Source organism: Biomphalaria glabrata, chromosome 9 (genome assembly GCF_947242115.1).
Source record: "Biomphalaria glabrata chromosome 9, xgBioGlab47.1, whole genome shotgun sequence".
NCBI classification, from domain to species: domain Eukaryota; kingdom Metazoa; phylum Mollusca; class Gastropoda; family Planorbidae; genus Biomphalaria; species Biomphalaria glabrata.
The window spans coordinates 8,841,829-8,854,115 of NC_074719.1; positions in this window are offsets into that span (position 1 = coordinate 8,841,829).

Genomic DNA, 12,287 nt, shown 5'->3' on the forward strand with positions numbered 1-12,287 from the left:
AATGCAATATTCCCACTGTAAAAAATGAAGTGCCTTCCACTTTTCATTAGAAATATTAGTCACAGTCAATGTTTTTTAAGGAACATGGCTTTTTCTTTGAGATACCATATACTTCTTTGTACCATGCTAGGCCAGCAGATAATTCTGTGGTACCGAACATCGGAATGTTTTGTTTTCCAAATATTTACGTTCTTCTTGCAACTACCTATGGTTAAGTCCCTTTGCATTTCGAAGTTTGATAACTGATAAATTTAAGCCAATAATACGCAAACTTTCCCGTTTTGAGTTTATGGCTTGGATATTGCTCTATTTTTCTCAGTCAAATCAATTTCTTTATCAGTTGTTACACATGCCATCTTGTTCCAAGCCAACCCAACACTTTTAACACGGTTCTTCATAACATTAAATAAATACTGGCCTCATTTTGTGTCTTTGACTGTTTTAAAATATTGCCAATAAGAATAATCTTCGTTAAATTAAAATTTTTTAGAATGACGTGTAGAGACATTAGCCTCTTCTGATAAGTGATAAGAATCAGAACTTTCTAAAATTTATATAGATATTTAGAATTATTTTTTTTAAATATATCTGCATTTTTATAAGTATATCCTGTGGGCACACCTGATTTCTTTAGGTGTCCGCGGGTCGCTTAAAAGACTGGCCCGCTCCATAATTTGCACACCCCTGATCTAGATCTATCACCTATAGACTTGAGTTGAGATTTATCCTAGATCTTGTCCTAGTCTAGAGTCGACTAGAGCTAGATTCTATATAGATCTAGATCTTGTCTCTTGATTCTCTGGGTTTATCAGACACAAGCAAAGATGATGATTAATCTAGATCTAGCAACGTTCAAAATATTTTTAGTCACAATTTTGTATAGGCATAGCCAGATTTTTATAACAAAAAATTCTGATATTACGAACTTAAAAAAGGGGCATTTACATAAAAAATGTTCTAACTAGTTTAATTATAAAACAAATAAGTAAATAAAAAAAGGGCGTGTTTTGTTGTCAAGAATATTGTGTGTATTTACTTTCGCTTAGTTCCTGCATTGTTCTTGTAGCGAAGAGAGCTTTCTAGCTGTAGAATGTTTCCCCGTTTTAACAGTACGTAAGTACATAAATATAGTAGGGGAAAGTGGGGTAATATGAGCATTTGAGGTATTCTATGAAATTCAGCGAAGTGGAAACGAAGCTTATGAGCAAAGAAATAACATCCGCAATTTAAATTTCATTGTGAATTGCAATATTAGTCGAATAAGATGTTTGTAGAAAATGTAGTGGCTCTCTTTACATTAAATCACATTTTTAAAAAGAATGTCTAAATTCTTGAAATGTAAGCTATCATATTATATAAATTATATTTGTTATATAATGAATACATGAACAAATATTAAGAAAAAAACAGTTTTTAATTTCTTATCAAATCAGCAATATGGTTATAAAAACTTTTCTGTGTTTTACCCTGTGGATAATATTGGATACCAAGTTGGGGTGTAATTTAAGGTCCGCTGTTGTTTTTTTGTTTGTTTGTTTATTTGCTCACATATTACATCTAGATGATAGGCCTATAAGATGGTGAATATTCAAGCAGAAGAAAAACCAAAAATAACCACCTCGTATAAAAGCTGACTTTACCAATACTATTAATTATAATGAAGACAATTATTTCTTCTCATCAACTCCGGTGTGCGCACGGTTCAGTTACAGTCACTTATTTTATTGTCTAACAGAAAATATATAATATTACTTTTTTTTTTGATGTTTTAAAATGTTTGATTCGTTTCCTTGATATGCAGAATAATTTGTGTGTGTACTTTATAGTTTTCTGACATTGGCTACGGTATCTGATATTACCCATCCAAGGAAGGCAATACAGGATAGGAAAATTATTTTTCCCCCTATACCAGGTAACTCAAAAAGTAATGCTTCAATCCATCTGATCTTTAGTAAAAAGTTTATTTCATATATACTGAATCAATTGTATATTACCAGTTGCTAAAAATTCACCAATTATGGGTTTTATAACTCTTTGAAGTAAAGTATCTAATATTACCCCAATTCCTATAATCAGGTTGATATTTTGGTGCGGGTGTTGCTAATGAAGTTTTATGATTTTTAGCGACTTCGCTAAATCTAAGTTATTCTATGTTTCAGGGTGTTAGGCTTGGGGAATATGATGAAAGTGTAATTTTGAGCTCGCCACTGGAGCCTTGACTTATTCTTGATCCGTATTGTAGTATTTGAAGCTACGAAGCCGTATGGTCGAAATTGAGTGTGCTTGTGTGATGTATGTTCATTTGTGGAATGAACAATGCCTTATTTAATTACCCATGATTTGTATATGTTCGGAATATTGTTTATTTGTATTTAGCCTTAGGATTAAATATTGTTATTTTTTAACGATTGTTGACCATTTATTAGCTGTTCAGTTATTATGTGATTTGGTTTAATGTTGCTCTTTGATTACTGCATTAGCCTGTTGAGGTGGGGAACCCGGTTCATTATATCATCCCCCAGAAAAAAAAACGTAAAACCTTGACACCTACTTTAGTCAAGTTGTGTTTGAGTAGCTTAGAGAAGTACGGAAACCTTCTCCCAGATATGCCTCTGCTCGTGTCTAATAAAGATATTGGACCACAGCGCACCATGCGATGTTATAGGATGACAGATACGCTATAAAAAAACAACAACAAAAAAAAACGAAACTAATTTAGAGTTTGTTTAATAAATTGTGTCATTCAATGCTGTACGTCTAGCTGTTTGCTGCTTGAATGTGCATACGACAGACTGTTTTCCAATCCATAATATGAGATGGCCCATAAGAGAGGCACACATTTCTTCCAGCTGATTACCAAGGCTTAACATAAACTACCAAATAATTGTTTAAAAAAACGAAGTGGACAACTTTTTTTTTAAAAGGGAAAATCTTGTTATTTATACTTTTTAGAGGAAAAGGGAATAGCCGCTATTAGTTTGTCCCTCTGTCTGTCCTGTTTAGATATCAAAAACTAGAAAAGATATTAAAAATCCAAAATTATGATATAGATCTTGTTCTGATGCTTTTCTAATGCAACGGCTACTTTTTTCTTTTTATACGGCAAGACAAAATACCTGATATAGAAGTGTCGTCCTTTAAAGCCTACACGCAATTCTGAGTAAATGGCCACGTGTCTACTGTATGGACAATTTACGCATCCCTAAAAGTCTCCTATACGGCCAGATAACGGATGAAAAACGAGCTCAACGGGGGGGGGGGGAATTCATGGCCACAGTCCGAGCCTTCATAATGGTCCCTGCCCTCTGAGAGAAGGAAGCAAATAACAGAAATCGAGGCGCCACACTGTGAAAACAGGCGCGAAAACAGATGAGAAGAAAATTAAGACCATTCGCACAAGCTCCAGCTAGAATAGTGCAGCCGAAGATTCCGAACTCACGAAGATAATGTCGGGGCTGAGTTCAAACTAGGAATCATCGTGCCAACAGTCCGCCCCAATAACACACGACCAGGCAGTCACTTTTTACAAGGCTTATATCAACTCACTCTGTCTGGTAACACGTTATGTTTCCCATACCCATTCTAATTTTCATTATCGCAATTATTCAAGACATAAATCAATCTTCGCAGAATAGATAGCTGCCTGGTGTCACGCGCTGCTGGGAAAAGCCAATATTGTCATGCGAATCTGGGAGGTGTGTTTAACTAAAAACAATGAAATATTGAAACAATTTAGTTTTGGTGACGTTACGGTTAGGTCTAGGGGTTTCAAACGCCACCATAGACCAGCGTATGTTACAGGTCAGAAACAGAACACACGGGTAGCATATAATAGAGAAAACAATCCCTTTAGTAAAAAATATAACAATCTTTAATGTAAATACATATAAAAGCGAGAGGGATTACAAAGAGGAGGCGTATAATTATATATCCTAAAGTAACTTATCTATAAAAAAAAGATACATCATCATATTGACTGATGACTGTATAAATGTGTGAATGTCCAATTGTTTGTATGTGTCACAGGTAGTAATAATAATAAGGCTTGTTTTCGAGTCGAAGATTAGTGAGGAATGCAGTATTTCCCGTGGCTGCGCAGTCCCAGCTGTGACCTACATATTTTGTTACATTCAGGGCAAGCATTGTCCGGAGACGGTCGATTTAGATTTTCTTTTCGCCGTCTGCGTTTGTCCTCGGCAGCAAATTTTCTTTTGGTCTCAATTGTGTATCCAGTGGCCTTCGTGAATGACCTTCAGCTGTCTCGTTCTGAGGCCGCATGCAATCAGGTGCTCTCTTCTATGTTAGCCAAGGAAAGTTGACACCTAAGCTGATCTTTGAAGCGTTTCCGCGGGGCGTCTCACAGGTAAGATGCCAGAATATAGCACAGGTTTATTTGCTTTGATATAGTTGCTGAAGAAGTGCTAATTCTTTGATGGTGCTGAGAGGTGCTAACATTGTATACCTTAATTGAAGTTGTCAGCTGATAAGATGAATTACTGTGACATGCTGGGGATTCTATATCTCTAGATCTAATATTATCTAGTAGATTGAAATAGTAAAGATCCTTTAATTCAAATACAGAACTTTAATACAAAAACTTGAAATCACAAAATATATTATTCAGTAATTACAAAAGTAAGCTGTAACAGACATGAAACGTTCAGATAAACCACTAAATTCTAACTCAAAAGTAATACATCTTAACCCTATGAAATCAATGATACGTGACAGTATTACCTAGCTCTTATGTTCCTGGGTTCGGTCGATGCCTCAGAAGCTTATCCCTCTGCCTTGGTGTTGTAGACTTTTTTTGTCTGCTAGCATTAGCATCACTTTGGGAGGTGACAGCTCCAGCTGAAATATCGTAGTTAAATTAGTAAAAGCCCGGCCGCTATTATGTTGTCCTTGAAGTGGGAGTGTCACAGCGGGGGTTGGGGAAAATCAACGATGATTAGGCAGGCTGCGGGTGCTGAGAATAGACTTCGGGTAAACTTAGTACTCGGTGTTAGCTGATGCCAAGATTCCTTCTATCAGCCATGGAGTTAAGGGTGGGTTCAACAGGAGCATGAGTTCTAGAAGTCGTGGTATTGAGCCAGGAGGGCTAAAGGGGATTCCGATGTCGTAGCAGGGAGAAATCAATGATTCGGATCCCGTAGCAGGCAGGAATTTCGCATAAAACAGAAAGTGTGGTGACTGTGCGACGGGCAGGAAGTCCATGTAATAGGGACCTCACAATATTTAGTAAACAAGGTTGATAGATAAAGATAAACTTGTGAGTACCAAATGTGGTTTGACATTCGTACTAAGAGAAGGGGAGATAAGCTAAGGAACATGACAAACGTAATTGTCAAAGTGGTAGAGTAAATCTAGCGATAAGAGGAAAAGGTCAGGGACTTATAAAAGCAAAAATAAAAAACAAAATTAATAATAACTAATGCAGTGATAAAATTGTGTGACACTGTCAGCAAGCTTTTGGGCTGTGAAACCTGGTCGTTCGGACTTCTCGATGTTGTTGTAGGCTTGTGTCATGGTTTAAGAACTATAACTCAACCATTTATTGTGAACACTTTCATTTGCAACTACGAAGCCATTTTCTTCCTAAAGAACGATAAGCCTTTTTTTATTTCATCATTTCGATTTTCCTTGCTGTTTATTACCTGCCCTGACATTAATTTTCTCCCCTTGGAGAATTCCATGGCTGGATATTCCCAGTAGTTCACAGTTGAGAAGGCAGCCTATTTTATGCAAAAATGTCTAGACAAGTGGGTCCCAAACTTCTTTGTCTCGTATATCCCTTGACATATTTTCCGGCATTCGGTAGGCTACTTATAATCTGGCAGATTCATTAACTTCATTTTTTTAAAAACTGATTTCTAATGATAGTGAGGTGAAGACCAACTACTATTCTATAGTGATTCCATAAGTCAACAGCTAGTTTTTGTGTATTCATTTTGGATTATTGTGTATTTCTGTGTTATGCTATGGATTATTAGTGTGACGTGAGAAACCCTTTTTATTTTGGTATTCACTTTACACATTCCATAGTGTTTATATTCTAAATACTTTTTTGTTTCTGTTTTTTTTTGTTCACTCGTGTATTCACTCTACACATTCCATAGTGTTATATTTTAAATACTTTATTGTTGTTGTTTTTTTTGTTCACTCGTTCATCTTTACTTCATCTTTCCTTCTATTTGATTTACTTTTTGATTAATTCATTTGAATCATGTCAATAAAAACTTTCTTAATTGAAAAGAAAGACTTGGAAGGTGGCTTGGTTCACCCTTCTGGTACTCTGTTGCTCAAATTGATAGGGCAAGAGGCTATTAAGGCCTCAATGGCTAGCCTCATGACTGTTTTAAGTCTGTCTCCTGACGAAGTGGGTTCTCTCTATAGATTCGAGAACCCTTTCGTCTGGTTCTTAGTTCCCAATAGTCCAAGGGTGAGAGCCCGTATTCTAGGAAAGACTTTTGGGACTGAAAGCACCCTAAAAGTTGAAGTTTCAACCATTGAGGATGAAAAGGTCAGGGTGACACTGCATTGGGTGGCACCCACCATTGTAAAAAACAAAATCACAGAGATTTTCCAATCTTTCAGTGAAGAAGGCTCGAAAGTAGAGCCTGTCAAGTTAGGCAATTCGGACAAGTGGGCCGCTTGGTTGAAAATCAAGAAAGGGACAGAAGTCCCTCATTACATCCACCTGAAATATGTTGATGATCCCAGAGTATATAAAGTGCTTATCACCATTCCGGGGAGAAGACAGCAATGTTGGCACTGTGGACAAGACCAACACTGGTCAAATCAGTGTCCAAATAGGACCACCCTGAAAGGGAAGGGAAAAATCCCCGATAAAAAACAGGAGCACAATGCTAAAGGTACCTATGCCTCGGTCCTGAGGGGGGAGGAAACAGTAGAAAAAAGTACTAAACAAAACGCACAAAATGAAACACAAAAGGACACATGGCTAGAGAGAGATGGGTTTACTTTGGTGGGTAACCACAAAAGGGATGGGGCCGTGGCCAACACAGTAGACACAGATACAAGAGGTGGGGATCTCTCCCCTACAAATCCTATCGATAAGAAAAAAAAACACAAAAAAATGAAAACGATGGGGGACAGTTCAACACCAACTTCCCCAACCAAATTGACAAGAAAAAGAACGCTATCCTCCTCTTCAGACGACCCTAACGGGGACACACAGCTAGAGAGGACGAATGAAGATCCTCGGTTGGAGGAAGAGAGAGGGGAAGAAGAGGGGGAGATCGAGGAGAATTCTTCCGACTCCTCGACTAAATTAGTAATAGACGAGGGGGGAAGCCCCACATCCATACAGTAAATAAACAACAAAACAGATTAATGAAAAACATTTTATAAAATGATCACAAACATTCATACACACCCACACTCATATACACACAACCCATCATCACGTATTCATGGCAGACATTAAAATCTTAACTCTTAACATCCGTAGCTTAAATAATTAACATAAATACATAGTACATCTCGCTAGAAAATATAAACCGGACTTTATTTTCCTTCAAGAAACAAATACTTCTACCACATATCAAGCAAAACAAACTACAACACACATGGGATTCATGGGAGGTTATTTTAGCTTAGGTAGAGACTATAAGGGGGTAGCCATCTTACAAACATCCGATAGATACAAAATCACACACACTCACAACGACAACAATGGGAGGGTAGTAATACTTAGAGTAGTTTCACAAGAACAGAAATACACACTAGTCAATATCTACGCACCCGCTCAGAGAGGGAGAGAAAAACGTGAGTTTTTCCAAAACCTAAATGACACACTACAAACCATAAACATAGGAGAACAACTAATAATAGGAGGGGATTTTAACTTTATAGAGGCACAGTTAGACAAACAATACACACACACACAATATCCACCCTCTCAGCCGGTAGCAGAAACACACAACTACATGGGAGAAATAGTAAACTATTTTCACCTGGTAGATGCTTATAGGAAATTAGAACCGAATGGCAATGAAACTACATTAAGACACAGATCCTACCAGGTTGAAACCAGAATTGACCGTTTTTACGCACCCACGGACACCAACATACTTAGTGTGACACATTTAGGAGAAACCCTACATTACTCCGACCATAAAGGTGTACTTTTGGAACTTGGAAAAAAAATAATAAAAAGAAAAAAAACAAAAGAATCCCATTGGAAATTAAACAACAACCTTTTGGAAGACCCACTAATCCAAAGAGTAATAAACCAACTCCTGCTAGCAACAACACAAGACATAGAAAACGAATACAAATTAACCAAGACGTGGACAATAATAAAAAATTCCATCAAACAACAATTCAAAATTTTAGCAAGAATCAAACAATCAAAGAGGGTGAATGAAGAAAACAGAATAAAAAATCTGCTTACTCAAACGCAGGATGAAATTGAAAAAACAGACCTAACCACACAACTTGAAGAGTTATACAAACACAAATATAGAGGAGCCGAAATCAGATGCAAAAACACCCAAATGTCGGAAGGGCCTAATAAATTATACTTGGCGCTAGAACAAAATACACAACAAAATAGAATAATAACCAACATAACAGACAAAGAAGGAAACAAAATACAGGATAGTGACAAAATTATAGAAATCTTTACAAAACACTTCGTCAACATGTATAATGAAGAACAAACAGATACAGACGCACAAAACATACTTCTAAAACACTGTAAAACATTACCTCCATCAGAAAAACAAAAGACAAATAGACCCTTTACATTAGAGGAGCTGAGGGCTGCTTTAGACACAACACAAAATAACAAATCCCCTGGCCCAGACGGTTTGACATATGAATTCTATAAAACCTTTTTCTCCCAAATAGGACCCCTACTACTAAGACTATACAATGATATGTTAGAAACAGGACAGACGCCTGCAGACTTTAATCTTGCATACATCACACTATTACCAAAAAAACCTGAAAACAACACAACACCTAGTGACTTTAGACCCATTTCCCTTTTAAATGCTGACTATAAACTGCTGACCAAAATGATTTTTTTAAGAGTTATGCCCCTTATACCCCACCTACTAGGACAAGACCAGTACTGTAGCAACCCGGAAAAAAATATAGACGAACTGAACCACTTTCTACGAGACATCATATATTACTGTAAAGACAAAGACTTGAAAGCAGCCCTCATGTCCATTGATCAAGAAAAAGCTTTCGACAGAATTGACCATGACTACTTATTCAAAATACTAGACAAGACTGACATAGACAAGACTTTGATAACATACATAAAGCTAGTCTACACCGATGCCACAAGTCAACTAATAATAAATCAAACACTAAGCACCAAGATTTCTATTAGAAGATCTGTTAGGCAAGGTTGTCCCCTATCCCCCCTTTTATACACCCTTTGCCTAGAACCCCTGTTAGAGAATATTAGGTTAGACAAAGAAATTTTAGGATTAAAAATCCCCGGTCCAACTCCCGCAGTCAAAATTAAAGCTTATGCCGACGATACCACACTTTTCCCCACCTCAGAAAAAGACATAGCTAAAATTATAGAGAAAGTTACATTATTTGGGAGGGCGAGCGGGTCCAAAATAAACATTAATAAATCCTCAATTATGGGACTAGGTAGGTGGGAAATCCCCCCCAACATTCCCTTTAACCTTAAAATACAGAAAGAAATAAAAGTATGTGGCATCGTGTGGACTAGCAACCCAGCACACTATTGCCGTGAACAGTGGGCGGAGATTCTGGCCCACACAAAGAACGTGATTAGAATGTTTCAGTACATGGCGACAACCATATTTGGGAGAGCTATATTAATTAACAACTTGGTCATCCCGAAGATAATCTACTTAGCAAATATAGTAGAACCTCCTCCTAATTTCATAAACAACATCAATACCACTATCAGAAATTTTATTTTCAAAAACACAATAAGGAACATAAAACACACAACACTCATACAAGACAAAAAAGAAGGAGGTATAGGCTTACAAGACATTCACACAAAAATCAAAACGCTTAGAATAAAATTTGTAGGGAAAGTAGTAAGGTCTCCCAATAACTTCCCCTTAGTATTATATTATTTTGGACTTAGACTAAACAAACTCCTCCCCATTCAAAACAACACACCCCATCATTTTGGTAACCATACACATCCATTCTATAGATCACTCACAAGACACCTACCCAGCAATGAAAACATAACACACCACGACTCAAAAACAATATACACTATACTCAGAGACAAGTTGAAAGAAAACCTAGAAGTTAGAATAAAGTGGGTCAGGGAGTTAGGGGTTAAACCAACCAACTGGACAGACACATTCATGCATTTACACAACAAATACATAACACCCAAAGCACGAGAAGTGGCCTACAGATTACTCTTCGGGATGACCCCAATAAAAGGAAGACTTTCAACTACAACAGGGTCCAAATATGCAATTTGTAAAAAAGAAAACCAAAACCCAGAGAAACACTTATTTAGTGAATGTGAGCTGGTTGAGGAAGCAGAAAAAACTTTAGAAGATATTATTGACGCAAACAGTCAAACCTGTGCAAATGTAAATACTGCTATTTTCTTTAACAAAGTACCTAAAGCCATAAATAAAAAACTAAGAGACATCAATGTAATTATTTTATCAGAATATAGAAACCTTATTTGGAATACCTACTTACAAATTGTCTACCATAATAAACAATATGCCAAAGTATTATTAGATCACATTTTTAAGAAAATTATTGAACGCAAAGTGAAACAATATAGCGCTACATAAAAATACCAAGATTGTCCATTGTCAAGTCAAGGAACGGAAAAAACAATGAGGAACCAGGAGCGAACACGTGAAAACCCAAGAAAAGGGAAAGAAAAGAGTAACTCCAAGAAATCAAGAACAAGGGCAGACCTTTACGTTTTATGTAAACATTGTTTTTCTTCTGTTGTTACTGTATTGAGAATCAGGCAATAACCACATGATATCAAAGCAAACAATTCTTTGTATAAATTTGTACTTTTTAACAATTATGTCCATAGTGACTTCTTTACGAATATTGAAAAAATACCACCACTATCCGTATTGTGCATACCTGTGCAGTCTACATACAAATATATTATTTCTTACTACCTTGCAGACGTTTACAGTCTGTACATATATATATTTTTTTTCTTCTGTTTTTCTAATATTGAGCATCAACATAACTTCATATCTCAACAAGCTTCTACAACAAATTTTTACTAAATTAGTATTTAGTTTCATTGTCAAGAGTTGTAAAAAAAAAATAAAAAAAAATTCTCCACTACCATTGTCAATATTGCGCATGCTTGTGCAGTCTACAGAGAAATAATATATTAAAAGAGGGGAAGGGGAAAAATATTCAAGAAAAAAAAAAGTATATATATATATTCATATATATAGAGATAAAAAGATACATATAAAATAACTTTCAGAAAGACTCTAATTGGTCCCTGTGACAAGCCACAGAGAAATTGTTTTCTGTTAAACTCCCGATATACTGACTCAAGCAGACAGGATTTCCACCTTGATGATGAGGAAGTAGTTTTCCAAATCTCAAGGGAGGAAATCAAAAATTGTCTTTAAAAGGGAGACAACAAAAGAAACAATATAAAAGTTTAAATGCCTATGTTCGCATAAGTGTGTACACACATAGATGTGTATGCATGTTTGATAGAAGATAATATAAAGAACTGGGGTAATGTAGCAAAGCACAAAGGAAACAACCATAAGCAATGTAGACAAAGTGGAAAAAAAAATGTGACTACGATGTTTAAAATGTTTTAATATCATTTAAGTTTCTACTTTCACTCTTTGATTGTTTCTATTTAATTACCTATTGTTGACATTCTCACCACATATATTTTAAGACCTTAAATTTCAAAAATATTCATTATATGCTATTGCAAAAAAAATAACGCCATATACAAAGCAATTTAAAACATTAAAATATTATGACAACCTAAATGTAACTATATGCATTGCTATGTTTTGCAATCATTGTACTTTAAAATGTAACTACTTTTAATTTGTACGCTTACTAATAAAATATGCAATTTTTTATAAATAAAAAAAAAAAATTAAAATTAAAAATTAAAAAAAAAAAAAAAGCCCAATAAAGAGGCCAAAAGCCCAAAAAAGAGGCAATGCCCAAAAAAGAGGCAAAGAAAAGAGGCAAAGGCCCAAGGATTCCTAGGATGTAAACAGCTCGACAACTGAAGTCAAAAGCTAAAAAGCTGAGGTATCCTAAAAAAA